The sequence below is a fragment of the Pleurodeles waltl genome, chromosome 11, assembly GCF_031143425.1.
Source record: "Pleurodeles waltl isolate 20211129_DDA chromosome 11, aPleWal1.hap1.20221129, whole genome shotgun sequence".
In the NCBI taxonomy this organism is placed as follows: domain Eukaryota; kingdom Metazoa; phylum Chordata; class Amphibia; order Caudata; family Salamandridae; genus Pleurodeles; species Pleurodeles waltl.
Window position 1 is genome coordinate 801339952 of NC_090450.1, and position 16101 is coordinate 801356052.

A 16101-nucleotide genomic window follows, 5' to 3' on the forward strand; every position below is an offset into this window, starting at 1 on the left:
CATGATGCTCCTGAACAGTGGAGTCCGGATTATGTCAGGAGTCAAGTTGGGCCTTGGACTGTGCCCTGTGGCCATGTGGCCCTTTTGTACTTTGTACTGGTCATTGGCCCAATCTGGATATTGACGCCTGCATTTGCATTTGATTTAACATTATGGTGGCTGTTCACAGCAAATTACAGTATTCGTACATTCTAATTGTTGGCCTTGAATTAATTTAACATGGGTCCTGTGACATTCATTTTACTCTGCATCTGGTTCTGTGTATGGTGTGTGTGTGAATGGTGTGTGTTGTGCTTGTGTGTGTCACTCTCCTTTTTCTCCCTCCATTCCTCCTTCCATTCCTACCTCCCTTGTCTACTAGATGGCTGTACTCACCGTTGTCGTCTTCGTCGGCATTGGTGTTCTAGGACGGCTCTGGTATGGCAGCGGCTAAATCCTCTGTGTCCCTGTTGGTGAGTCTTTTGTTCTCAGTGAAGTGTTTCCGCCAGGCTTTTGATGGCATTGGCACCGCCACATAACTCCTGGCGTTTTGCTATGTCTTAATATGTTGGGCGGTACCTTGGCTTCTGACTGGCTGTTGATGGCTACTGCTGTGGTCAGTGGTGTTAGCACCCTGTCAATTGGTGGGGTACATTAGCTGTCTATGAGAGGTGTCACCGCCATGGTAATAATTTGGCAGAAATTACCGCAAGCCTGTTGGCGCTATTACAACCACCACTATAACAGTCACCGCCAATGTCATATGACCACCTATATGTCAGAATGCACACATGCTGCAATGTTTGGCCTGCTCCTGGCCAAGGAACCAGAAGTCACACTATCTTGCTCAACTTTTAAACGGCATCCTCTACATTATCTTCAGCAAATGAAATGTACCAAAATTAGTGCTTATGGTGTAACTGTTCTCTTGTAAAGCTCTTCATCACCCATTCTAGTATAGTCAGGGCTGTATAAATCTTTAGAAAAGAAAGCACAGCCAATCATATTCATACAACAACATGTGTGTAACAAAAGTCCAGAACATCCATACCCACACCAACATCAATCTGCAACAGAACACTTCTGCAAATAATTTTCACAGAACTGTAGAGCAACAACAGTGCATGATGAATTAACACATCCAATGGAGGTGTGAACACCCATGCAACAGGACTGGTTGTACCACAGTCACAAAGCTGAAAACCAATCCACCCTAGGCAGCAGAAGAGCTGTATCCTCCGTCGTTTAAGCAGACACAACTTCAGATGGAGCTGCTCTACAATTCGGCTAAAATCCACAGTTATCCAGACAGTCACTTTGGACCATAGACGCAAGCAGTTCTGTGCATAAGTCAACATTATCACAGGTGAGAGAGTCATTGAGAAACAATTCATTCAGATATGAACACTGAAGTTAGCAACTGAGACTACACATCAACCCTTCAGCTACATATTGCAACGGGAAGATGTGTCTGGTCTCCTAAAGGAACACCACGAAGGAGTCACTAAAACTGAACTGCATCAACAAAGAAGACCCTTGGCTTTGACTCAAGCTTTTTTTTTTTTTTTTTTTAAAGTGTGAGGGAATTGAGGGTTAGGTTATATAATTCACTTTTCAGTATAACGTGCTTTTTTCTCACAATTACAATAAATGCTTTCTACCGAGAACACATTTGTCATACAAATGTGTGGCTTATCTACTGGCCTGTTTGCTCAACAGTGTTCTAAATATGTGGCCTAATATATGTACATGCAGGCCCCAAATATCGGGTGAAGATCGTGCTATGACTTTTTGTGACATGCTTATCATTGTGTGATGCATCATATGTACAAATAGGTCACGTGAAAAAAAGCCTGTTCGCAGAGGGTTAGATGCCTACTCAATGATTACTAGGCAAAACACTATTTGTAACTCCCCACTGCGGGACTTGTTAGAAATGCAAGGATCGTGGTCTGGAAGAGACAGCTGACCTCCATCTCTGCGTTCGCATTCCTAAACGGAAAACGATTTTCCCTAAAGCAGCCAATGCTCCTGGAGGAGCGTGTGCTGCTTTTAAAAAAACAAATGTTGTTTCTGTCGAAAGTCATTGATACGTGCCATTGCAACTTGCAATTAGGAGACACTCCACGCCTTCTCTTATTTGCTATTCATTATTACTTACAAACCCAAAAGGTTTTTAGTAACAAGTATAAAACCCCGTTTGTGATTGCAAACTGGGATTTTGCAGAGTTTGAGACCGCACAAGGACGTTGTACATCAGCAGCAGACAGATTTTATGGCTCTGTGTAGCATGTTGACTTCATATTTGCTATTATGGCGATTTAGCTTGGACACATCAGCCAGCTTGTGAGAAAGGACCAGGACATCACCAAATGGGTGGAAAGGAGCGGCACAGGTCTGGGTCCAATTTGAATCAGCTCCTGAGATCTGAAGGAGCTGCTTCTCCGACTCCACCACTGGACGCCTGATACAGAGCTTCTGAACAGATGTTTTCATACACTAAAATGATAGGGGGCGGATGTGAAATGCGAACTTTCTGCCCATTCCTATCAGCCAGCGGAAGCCTCGCCTTGAATCACGTTCCTCACAATGAGGAGAAGGACGTGCCTACTCAGGCAGGCCTTTGTCTTTTACCACAGCACCGCTGCTTCTCTCTCTTGGAGGTTAGGAAGGCATGGGGGAGCTTGCATTCTACAGATGGTGCAATCAGCAGTCCTTTGTGCGGGGATGATGCCTCGCTTTCAGCCAGGCCCAGCAGCCTTTCTAGAGAAAGAGATGTCACCTAACACTCTCAGCTGAAGCGCTCTAGAGGAAGGGCCGCGCTCCTCAGCAATTGGCTGTAGCTGCTCGCACAGTGCACTTTTATTCATCCAATAGAGCTACTTAAGGTGACTCGCTGTAAAAACAAAGGATGCTCTTGTGAGAGGTGTAGAGAGAGTACTGGATCCACGGATTCATGCGGAGCAGCGCAATTTAGGCCCCGCCCTTCATCTGTCACGATTATACAATTATATACTTGGATTTGACATTATACTCACGGTGTTAATCTCGTTAATGTGTGTGAGGCGTTTCAACGAACTAATGAAATGTAATCCTTGTAGAAGTTAAACATTTAAACACGAAAACTCTAATGTTTGGCTAAAGATATAATCATGTAATTTCTCATTCACATTTAGCATTTATTCTGAAAGTTACATTTGTGTATTCATAATCATGTATGGAATCATTGTTGACTGCTATCTTCATGTAGCCTAATAATAGGCCTAACTTGAAACGCATTTTGCTTTGCTAGTATGTTCTTTTTTTTCTTTCTTTGCAGGTGCATTTTCATGATTTTCATTAGCTAAAGACATGAGCATTGTTTGCATTAAGAATGCTGACAGTGAGGAGTGGAGAGAAAAACTTGTAGGAAGTGGAGAGAATTAATGGTCAGAAGAAGTGTTCTGTTCGTGGTGTACCAGGACGTGAGTTTACAAATGCAACTCTGAAGCAATAAAGTGATTGATTCTTGGTGGTTTGGGAAAAGATAAGGATGTTTCTGAATTTTCTGTTGCTTTAAACTGGTGTTCACACAGTTAGTTGGTAGGCAGATTGGATTTAGACTTCGAGAGGTACAGACCTCTCTTCTTGCTTATTCTTGCAAGTGTGAAGCTTTAAGCTAAACACTTATTCCCTTTCCCAAGACTCCTATTGAAATCTAATCATGCTGACTTCTTTTATACTCCTGAATTAGATACACTTGGTAGATGTTCTTATACTTGACATATGTTTAGAAGAGAAGAGAAAAGGGAAGTTGTTTGTATGAAACCTCTTTGTTAAGTTTTTTTTATTTTTATTGTTGTGGCTGTCACTATTCTTTATCTCATTTTATTGCATCTGAATCAGCTGAGATATTTCATCTTACCAGCTGTTTTACTGTATCTTTTGAACTTATTCTAGGTATGCCTATTTACAGGATTGATTAATAACATGGAACAAAAACCCTTTTTATGATAATTGGTGAGTCTTGGTTCTTATTCCAGAGTCACATTGGCCTCACAAATTAGAAAAGTATTGTTGGTGTTTCCTCCCTTTCAATGCTTCACCTCAACCAATAAGGGTCTATACAACCAATGGGGAAAATCTTTGATGACTCTGCTAAAAGATTATAGTGGATGTACCAGTACACTCTCGCATGTTAGCACTTTCTTTCTTCCATCATGAGCAAACAGGAGTCTGCCATTTTGATTCTTTCTCGCTTGGCACTATATATACATTGCCAATAAAAAAGCGATGAATGAATGTACTTTAATAAGGTGGAAGCACTGATAATTACTGCATACATATTTCAGTGGAGTTTGTTTTAGTTCATATGTGCAATTACAGTCAAGATCCAATCGGATGGAAATTAGTCTTATCTCTGCTTTAAAAATACATTGGTCATATTATTTTAAAACCAGTGTAAGAGTATGCTCATCTATAGTGTATCCCTAGAACGTGGATAACCAAGGTTTGTAAATCAAAAACAGGGACTTCACTAAACTACAGTCCTCCTCCCTCTGAGTAGGAACACAAACAGTTCTAGACTTATTCTTCAATATGGTATAGCTTGAGCTCCAGTGGCATGGCAAACTTGAAGTCTATATCTGTGCATTCCCTAACACTTTGGGCAGTGGCTAATTTGTAAATAAACACATGCTGTTGCCCAAAGCTCTCCTCTGAAACATCCGGCTACTGCAATTAAATCTGGAAGCATAGAATACTGAAGCAGTGTAATCTTAAAGCCATCTCGGGCCTCTTTAATTCATTTACAAGCACTCCCTGCCTCTTCAGCTCACTCTTGCAGCGTTCTGCTTTCTTTCTTTGTGACCCCTTTTCTTATTTCTCTTCCTCCATCTTTCCGGTTAGTATCTTTTGGTCATAGTAACTGCCTGATGCAAACAAAAGAAGCGCCATCCCCAACAAATCAGTGCTGGTGCCTACCACCAACAACCGCTGGCTCAAATTAAGCACTCGATTTGGGAGGCCCATTTAGATACCAAAACCATCAACGGTTGGAAATTCACGAATAATTATGAAGCAGTAGTAATTGCTCATGGCACATTGCATTCCATCATTCCAGTGGCATTGCGACTCAGTCACCTCAGTGGCAAGTGTGTTATGGTTTGGGTCATGAAGATAGAATATCAGCTCATACATATCCTGCTGAAGCTCCTCATACTCTGGATACACAAGCCCTGCATTCTTTCAGAAGGGAGGGCACTGGGTGTGTAGATGAAGATCTGATGGGGCATGACAAACTGAATCATGGGCTTGCTTTGAGCACATGAGCAGTGCAACATGACTAAACTATGAAGGAACTATAATGCTCTATTGGTGCATTGAGCTTTTGCATGAACATGAGAATTTCTGTGGCCACATTTGAGCACACAATATAGGCAGGATAATCAGACATTTCAGATTGTCCCAAACAATCCTAGACCTTCCAACTTACATGGTCCTACTGTGTGTCACACGATTTAGGGTCTCTTCACATGGTCACTCAGAGAGGAACTGAATTCACACGGTAGCAGGCAAGAGGAGCTGAAAAACACGGAAAAATGTGGATTTCCAGCTCCTCTTTGGAAGGTGTAAGCAACTGATGTCCATTATGAGGTGTTAAAACACCCCAGGACATCAGCAGCAGCCTCAGCATCCTTTGTGTTTTCCTTTTTTGGAGGGTGAAAGGAGGTTGATGGGAGCAGGGCATGGGGCCAAACAGGCCCCAAAGACAATTCAGAGCATAAAGCCAGGCCCCTTTAATGCCACACCACCTTCTCACAAGGCAAATATTACTTTCAAGTTGGCAGGTCTGCAGTCCGAGTTTTTAAAAGACGGTTCTGGCTTCCCAAAACTTTTTGTTGCATATAAATACGTCTCCTGGTTTTTGAAAGAGTTGGATCAGCACTCACATTAATCAGTGTTGTGCAGTCTAATGTTTACATGGGCCCTCAATAGACCAAGGAAAGACGTTCATTTGCTGCAAGCCACATGCTGTGCTGACTCGCCTCATTCACGCAGCACAGCAGGATTTAATGTGGAGTGAATCGGCATCTAGTTAGCTCATTACCCAAACCTGGACTATCAGCAGCCTATCACTACAGCATTTCTGTGGTGGCGGTGAGGGAGGTTTGAGGGAGTGGAATTCATATCTAATTGACTGAGGAGATATATATGAAAAGAGGCCACAAATTAGTCCTTCAACCCCCATTATTGGTGCCAATATTTCATAATATTTTAGGTCGAAGCCTACCAGAAAGCAAGGCTGTCAGATTTTCTGACAAGTTCTTGTGGGCATTGTGAAAGCTTCCCTGGGAATGCATTCGGTCCATTGCTTACCATTGACTTTGAGTTGAGTTTCTCCCACCTGTAGAGCTTTGCTTGTTTTCTGTAACCTTACAAGTAGTCACTTTCTGTAAACAGGCCTATAAATCTTGTTCTTTTTTTGTCACAATTTCTGTGTGTTCAAAGACAGAGGTCACATGTGAGATTCTGTCTTCCCAGAGAGTTTGGTGTTTACTTCTCTTTCCATGGTGCTTGGTGTTTACTTGTCTTTCTCTTTGGTGTTTACTATTCTTTCTCTGACTTCAAAGTGAGAGAATTTATGTGATAATCCTGCTGTATTCCCATGTGAGAGGAGAGGCTGTAGGATGTTACTTTTTCTAGCACACAACAAAAATAGACTGCATTGATATTTCAAAATATATCCAAATTAGAAAAGTACAAACAAAGCACATTTTTGTGTAATTCTGCAGTGTGGTGGAAACAAATATTTGAATCAATACACTAAGCGGTGACATTTCCATGCATTATCATTTGTGCACAATAAAACTGGATGTCTGAAGAAATGTAATGGTGTTTTCAACTGAATATGTGTTGTCTGCAATGGTAGTGCACTACCATACCATGCATACTCCACACTATGCTTCTCCACTCTATCCCAAACCACTCCACCCCAGTCTGCCCCACTCCACTCAATCTTCCCCAATCTACCCCACTCCAATTGACCCTACTCCACTCCATCCAACTCACCCCACTCCAATCTACCACACTCTACACCATTCCAAACTACCCCATCCCACTGCAATCTACCCCACTCCAATCTACCGCAGGTTATCCCGCTCCAAAATACTGCAATCTATACCTCTCCACTCCAATCAACTCCACTCCAATCTACCCCACTTGCTCCAATTTACCCAATTCCACTCCAATTTACCCTACTCCAGCCTACCCAATCCACTCCAGTCCATTCTATCCCAATCAACCTCACTCCACTCCAATCTACCCCACTCCAATCCACTCCACTCCACTGCAATCTACCCTAATCTACACCACTCCAATCTGTCCCACTACACTTCAATGGACCCCACTCCACTCCGATCTGCACTGCACTCCAATCTATCCCACTCCACTGCAGTCTGCCCCAGTCTACTCCAATCTACCCCACTCCACTCCAGTTCACACCGCTCCAGTCTACCACAATATACCCCAATCCATTCTACCCCATCAGACTCCAATCTATCACAATCCAATCTGCCTCAGTCTACCCCACTCCTATCTACCCCAGTCTACTTCACTCCACTGCACTCTACCTCAATCTACCCCATCCACTCCACTCTTACCCAATTTACCACACTCCTCTCCAGTCTACCCCACTCCAATCTACTCCATTTCACCCTAATCCACGCCACTCCACCCCACTCCAATCTACCTCAGCACACTCCATTTCACCCTACTCCATTCAATCTAACCCAATCTACGTCACCCCACTCAAATCTACCCTGCCCCACTCCTATCTACCCCAATCCATCTCACTCCAATCTACGGCAATCCACCCTACCTCAATCCACCCAACTGCATTTCAATGTACCCCACTCCACCCTACACTACTCCATTCCAATCTACTCCATGCCACTCCAATCTCCACTACACTCCAATCTATCTCTTTACACTCCAATTTACCCCAGTCTACCCCATTCAACTCAACTTCAATCTAAGCCAATCTACTTGACTCCACTCCAATCTACCCCTCTCCACCTCAGTCTGTCCCGCTCCACTCCAATCTACCCCATTCCACTCCAGTTCACACCACTCCAGTCTACCACAATCAACCTCACTCTACTATACCCCATCCCACTCCAATCTACTGCATTCCAATCTGACCCAGTCTACCCCGCTCCAGTCTACCCAAGTCTACTACATTCCACTGCACTCTACCTCAATCTACCCCATCCACTCCACTCTTACCCAATCCACCACACTCCACTCCAGTCTACCCCACTCCACCCTCATCTATCCCCCCTCACCCTAATCTACCCAAATTCACGCCACTCCACCCCACTTCCATCTACCCCAGCACACACCATTCCACCCTACTCCACTCAATCTAACCCAACCTATGGCACCCCACTCAGATCTACCCAACTCCACTCCTATCTACCCCAACCCATACCACTCCAATCTTCTGCAATCCACTCTACCTCAATCCACCCAACTACATTTCAATGTACCCCACTCCACTCTACACTACTTCAATCCAATCTACTTCATGCCATTTAAATCTCCATTCCACTTGAATCTATCCCACTCCACTCCAGTCCACTCCAATCTACCCTACTCCACTTCATTTCACCCCACTCCAATCTACCATTCTACCCCACTTCATTCATCTACCACAATCTACCCCACTCCAGTTTACCAGAGTCTACCCCACTCCAATCTACCACAATCTGCACCACTCCACTCTACTCCAACCTACCTCACTCCACTCAATACAACCCAATCTACACACCCCACTTCACTATACCCCAGTCTACTGCACTCTACTCAAATCTATCCCACACCAGTCTATCCCAATCTGCCCCACTGCACTCCAATCTAACCTACTCCAATCTACCCCACTTCAGTCCACCCCAATCTACCCCACTCCAATCCATTCCAATTTACCCTGCTCCAATATACCCCATTACACTCCAGTCTACCCCAATCAACAACATTCAACTCCACTCAATCTAAGCCAATCTACTCAACTCCACTCCAATATACCCCTCTCCACCTCAGTCTGTCAGGTGCCAATCCAGTCTATCCAACATCATTCCACTCCAATCTCCACATTCCAGTCTACTACAGTCAACCCCCTCCAATCAACCACAATCTGCCCCACTTCACTCAACTCGAGTCTACCACACTCTATTCAATCACCACTCACTCCAATCTGTCCCACACAATTCCAATCTATCCCATTCCACTCCAGTCAAATGTGCCCCACTCCAGTCTACCTCAATCTACCCCATTCCAACCCACCACAATCTACCTCAGTCCACTCCACCCCAATTTGCTCCTCTCCACTCCTAACTCCCCTCTACATTCTACTCCAATCTACTCCACTCCTCTGTACCCCAAACAACCACTCTTCACTCCACTCTACTCCACTACTGCATTCTACCATACATCAGACCACTGTGCCCCACTCCAATCTACCCCACTACAAATGTCTCCACTCCAATCTACCCTAGTCTACCCCACTGCAGTCCAATCTAGTCCAGAATACCACATTCAACTCCACTCTCCCCAAATCTACTCACTTTACTCTAACCCAATCTACCCACCTCCACTCCAGTCTACCCCACTCAGCTCCAATCTCCCCACGCCACTACAGTCTAGCCCCCTCCACTCCAAACTACCCCACTCCTCCACCCTAATCTACCCAGTCCCCCCACTCCAATCTGTCCCATTCACCTGACTCCACTCTACTCAGTCTATCCCTTTCCACTATACCCATTCAACTATCCTCCAATTTACCCTGCTGCACTCCAATCCACTCCAATGTACTCCACTCCAATCTTCCCTCTTCCACTCCAACTTTCCCCATTCCTCTCTACCCCACACCACTCCAATGTGCATCACTTCACACCACCCCACTCCATTTCACTCTAATCTACCCCAATTTAAACCTCTCCAGCCTACTCCACTCCAGTTACCCCACTCCAGTCTCCCCTCCAATCCAATCTATCCCACTCCACTTCACTCCAATCTACCTCACTCTAAGCTCCCCCACCCCACTCCACTCCAATTCACACCACTCAAATGCACCACATTCTAACACACTCCAATCTACCACAATCTTCCCCACTCCACTCAACTTCAATTTATCCCATCCAATTCCAGTCTACCCACTCCACTTCAGTCTACCCCACTCTACTCCAATCTATCCCATCCCACCCCAATCTACCCCACTTCAGGCCAATCTACCCCATTCACCCAATCTACCTCAATCCATCCAACTCTACCCCATTCCAGTCTACTCCACTCCACTCTAAGCTTCCCCTCCCCACTCAATGTAAACCAATCTACCCCACCCCAATCTAGCCCACTCCACTCTACCCCAGTCTACTGCATTCCACTCAAATCTAAACCACTCCAATCTACTCCAATCCACCCCTTTCTACTCCTGGCCACTCTAATCTACCCCACTCCACTAAAATCGACCACACACCCCTCTAATCTGCTACAATCTACCCCATCTACTCAGCCCCAATCTATCCCACTCTGCTCCAGTCTACCCCACTCAACTCCACCCAACCTCAACCTGCCCCACTCCAGTCTACCCCACTCCAGGCTACCCCACTCCACTTGACCCCACTCCACTCCATTATGTACTCCATTCTATCCTACTCCAGTCCACTGTAGCCCACTCCACTGTGCCCCACTCCAATTCACCCCACTCCCGTCCACCGCAGTCTACCTCACTCCAGTCTACCCTAATCTACCTCACTCCTCTCCAATCTACCCCACTCCACTCCATTCTAACCCCCATCTACCAGAGTGAACCAGCCTCTAAGCTACCACAATATCCACCACTCTACTCCAACCTACTCCACTCCAGTCTACCCCACCCCAGTCCAATCTACTCCACTTTACCCCACTCAATCTAACCCAATCTTCCCACCCCACTCCATTGTACCCCAATCTACTGCACTCCATGGAAATCGACCCACTCTGCTCCAATCTATCCCAGTCTGCCCCACTTCACGCCAATCTACCCCACTCCAATCTACCCCAATATTCCCCACTCCAATCCACTCTATTCTACCCCAATCTACCCCACTCCAATCTATCTACCCAATTTCACTCCAATGTACCCCACTGCACTCCACTTCAATCTAAGCCCAATGTACTTGTCTCTACTCCAATCTAACTCTCTCCTCCCCAATCTACCTCTGGCCACTCCACCCCACCCCTCCACACCAATCTATCTCCCTCAACTCAACTTCACTTCACTCCAACCTATCCCACCCCACTACCCCAATCTACCCACTTCACCCCAATCTACTAGTTTACACCACTCCAATCAACCACAATCTACCCCACTTTACTCACTCAACTCCAATGTACGCTACTCTACTCAATTTACCACTCAACCCACTTCTATCCCAATCCACTGCAATCCATCCAACTCCACTCTACTCCAATCTACCCGACTGCAGTCTAGCCCAATCTACCCCACACCAACCCATTCTCCCCAGTCCACTCCACCCAATCTACCCCACCCCACTCATGACTACCCCATTTCACTCCAACCTACCCCAATCTACCCCACTCTTTTCCACTTTACCCCAGTCTGCCACACCTTACTCCACTCTACTCCAATCTACCCCAACCCACTCCTTTCTACCCCACTCTACTCCAATCTACACCACTACACTCCAGTCTACCACACTCCACCCCACTCCAATACACACCACTTCACCTGCTGCAGTCTACCCACTAATCTACCACAATCTTCCCCACTTCACTCTAGTCTACCCCAATTTACCACACTTCACTCCAGTATACCCCAATCTACCCCGCTGATCTCTTACCCAATCTACCCCACTCAACTCCAATCTATCATAATCCACCCCAATCTACCCCACTTCATGCCAATCTACCCTATTCACCCCAATCTACCTCAATCCACTCCACTCCAATCTACTGTGCTCTGCTCAATTGAACCCAATCTACCCACCCCACCGTAATCGACTGCACTCCACTCGAATTTACCCCCTCTGCTCAAGTCTGCTCAAATCTGCCCCACTCAACTCCGATCCACTTCAATCTAACCTACCCACTCCAGTCCACAGTGTACACTCCAATATACCAACACCTATACCACTCCACTCCAATCTAATCTACTCTAATCTACCCCACTCTGCTCCAATATACCCCACTCTGCTGCAATCTACCCCATTCCACTCCAATGTACCTCACTCCGATCCACCACATGCCACTCAAATCTACCCCACTTCAATCTACCAATTCCACCCCAGTCCACTCCATGCCAATCAACCTCACTCCACTTTAGTTTATCCCACTCCAATCTGCTCCACTCCACTACACTCTACCCCAATATACACCACTCCAGTTTACCCCACTCCACTCCTTTGAGGTCTACCCCACTCCACTTTAGTTCACACCACTCCAATCTACCACAATCTACCCCAGTCCTCTCCACTCTACCCCACTCCAGGCGACTGCATTCCAATCAGTCCCAGTCAACTCACTCCACTCCAATCTACCCCAATCTACTCGACTCCACTCTACTGTACCTCAATCTACCCCATCCACTACACTCTGACACAATCCCCTCTACTCTACAGTCTTCTCTACTTCACTCCAATCTACCCCACTCTACCTCAATCTACCGCACTCCACTGCAATCTACCAGGGTCTATTTCACTCCACTCTACCACAATCTACACCATTCCACTCCAATCTACTCCTTTCTAATCTACCCCACCCCACTTCAATCTACCCCACTCCACTCAATCTAACCCAGGCTATCCACCACACTCCAGTCTACCCCAATCTACTGCACTCCACTTCAATCTCCCCCACTCCACTCCAGTCTATCCCAGTCTTCCCATCTCCACTCCAATACACTCCAATCTAACCCACTCCAATCTACCCTAATTTTCCCGCTCCAATTCTACCTCAATCTACCTCATTTCAATCTGAATCGACTCCAATCTACCCCAATCCACTCCACCTCAATCTAAGCCAATGTACTCAACTCCACTCCAGTCTACTCCTCACCACATATCTACCCCACTCCACTCCAATTGACCTCTCTCCATTCCAATCTATTCTACCCCACTTCACTCCACTCTAATCTACTCCATCCCACTACTTTCCAATCTGCCCACTCTAGCTCAGTTTTCCCCAGTCCAATCCACTGCAGTTTATCCTCATCACTCAACTCTAATTTACCCCATTCTAACCACCACTCCACTCTAATCTATCCCTCCCCACTACAATCTATCCCACTCAACTCCAATCTACCTCACTCCAGTCTACCTCAATCCATCCCACTCCACCAACCACAATCTACCCCAGTCCCCTCCACCCAATCTACCCCACTCCACTCTTAATTACCCCACGTCACCCCAATCTACCTCCTCCATTCTGCTCTGCCCCAATCTACCCCAACACACTCCACTCCAATCTACCCCACTCAATCTACCCACTCCACTGCAATCTACCCCATTCCATTTCAATCTACCCTACTCCAGTCTACCACCTTCCACTCCAGTCTACCATAATCTACCCACTCCACTTGTCTACCCACTCCAGTCCACAGTGCCCCAGTCAACTCCAGTCTAATCCAATCCACCTGACTCCACACCACTGAATCTACCCCACTCCAATCTACCCCGCTCCACTCTAATCTATCCCACTCTACTCAAATCTACTCCACAACACTCCAATTTTCACCACTCTATTCTACCTCACTCCACACTAATCTACCCAATCCCAATCTACCCTGCCCCAATCTACCCCACTCCAATCTATCCCTCCCACTTCAATCTACCCCAGTCAATGCCAATCTACCCCACTAAACTCCATTCTAATCCCACTACACTCCAATCTATCCCTCTACACTCTACTGCAATCAATCCCACTCCACTCTACCCCAGTCTACTGCACTCAACTCTACCTTAATCTACCCCACTCCAAACTACCTCAATCTACCCCAGTCCACCCCACCCAACTCCGCCACATTAACGTATCGCCATGCTGAACAGCAGACACACTGGTACACAAAAATGGCTAAAACAAATTGTCAGAACCAATAGCTTTCACATAGGTGATTGTTATGTCCATGGCTGTCCTGTTTTTTAATTCCGAAAAACTTTTCAACCTAAGAATAAATAAGCCACATGCAGGCTTTCCTGTCCTAGCTAGGCATTTGTGGAATCTTTGTTTCTTCAGCCCGGGTGCACACATGATATTAGCAAAACTCAATTGTTTTCTTCTTTCGAACACTTGGTGAAGAGTTCTTCAGTTCATGGTGACACAACTCCATGAAGATTTAGAAGCTGAGTTATTGCATACATCTAAGTTTATCCAATAGTTACTTATATACATTGTTTCAATTTGAAAGAAACTTTTAAAGATAGAACTTTTATAGATACTTTATTATCTATTAAGATAAATGACACCAGTGTAGTTATGTGTGTTCAACATACATTCAGTTGTCAATGGAAGTAAACTATTTATAGAAATATGTTCAACTAAAAAGATATTGAGAAGAATCAAAAAAGTGTTACAAAGAAGGATACAGGATTGTCATGAGTTTTAAATTTTCTTGTAGTGTGAAAAATATGATAGAGATATCAGCAGGGTATTTAAGACAGGGCCTCATTTACAAGAATCTGACGCATCGCCATCGATGCGTCAGATTTCTTGTGCTTCCTGCACATCCCCTAAAAATGCCATGGATGCGCTATATTTACAATACAGAACTTCAAGGCATACGTTTTCACAGATGAGTCAGAAATTCTGACACATCTGTTGGTGCTAAACTCAAGCATTGCTGGAGTACCGTCGTTAAACTGATGCAACTGCAGCAATGCGAGGAGTTTCCCATAGGGAAAAGCCCTGCATCAATTCTACGCCTGCTCTGAGCAGGGGGTAACATTTTGAGGCAGTGAGGTAGCAGAATGACTCAGTGAAATGTTGCAACTTTCACTGTGTCAGTACGGCGTGCCTTTTCCTGTGGGAACGGCTCCCCTGCAGGCATAATGTGACACAAAGCTTTAAAAACTGGCGCATTGGGCCCAATGCGCCAGTTTGTGAATATGGAACAGTGTAGTACACTGCTAGCAATGCTGTTGCGTAAAAAAGAGGATGCAGTGGTGGAGCTAAGGGTTTGTAAATTAGGTCCATCTTGTTGTATAAGAGACAGTTGTATTAGTCTAAATGTAATGGTATATTTGCATTAAGGTGAACCTACAGAGTCAGGTGAAGTAAAAATCAACAGAACTAGAAGAAGTTGGAAGAACCAGAGTGGGTGAAAATCCTATGTCTATCTCCTCCCATTCCCCCTTTCCTCTGGTTGACTACTTAACCATCACATGTTGATTAGTGAAAGGTTGAGGAGTAAGTATGACCACAAGGCTGGTGGAATTCCGGCTATGGACATGGCGTAGGATGGGGGTAAGGTGGTGCTGCTGCCAGCAGCAGCGCCACACCAGTAGACCGCCGCAGACCGTATCATGATCCATGATATGGCCTTGCGGTGTTCTGCTGGCGGACGCTGCTGCTGGCAGAAGCGCCACGTCCCGTCTCCTGCCGGAGGACCCCTTGCAAGCAGGTAAGTCGGGTGCCCCAACAGGGGAGGGGGGTGAGGGGTGTTGTGTGTGTGTGTCTGGGGGTGTGTGTGTATGTGATTCTGTGCGTGTATGTGGGTGTGTGGCGTGTGGAATGCGTGTGTGCATGAATGGGTGTGAGCGTGCATGTATGTTGTGTGGTGTGAATGCGTGTGTGCTAAAATGTATGTCAGTGTGTGTTAATGTGTGTGTGAATGAATGTATGCATGCGTGGGTAAATGTGGGCATGAGTGTGCGTATGCGTGTGTATGTTGGTGTATGAATGTGTGTGTATGTCGAGGGGTCGGGAGGGGGAGGATGGGGGAGGACTCTGGGGAGAGAAGGGGTGCTGGGGAGACCCCTATCAGTGTCAGGGAAGGAATTCCCTGTCACTGATAGTGCCTACAGCCATGGTTTTTGTGGCAGTAAGATTGCCACGAAAACGATGGTGGTAGGCGGGGTCATAATCCTGTGG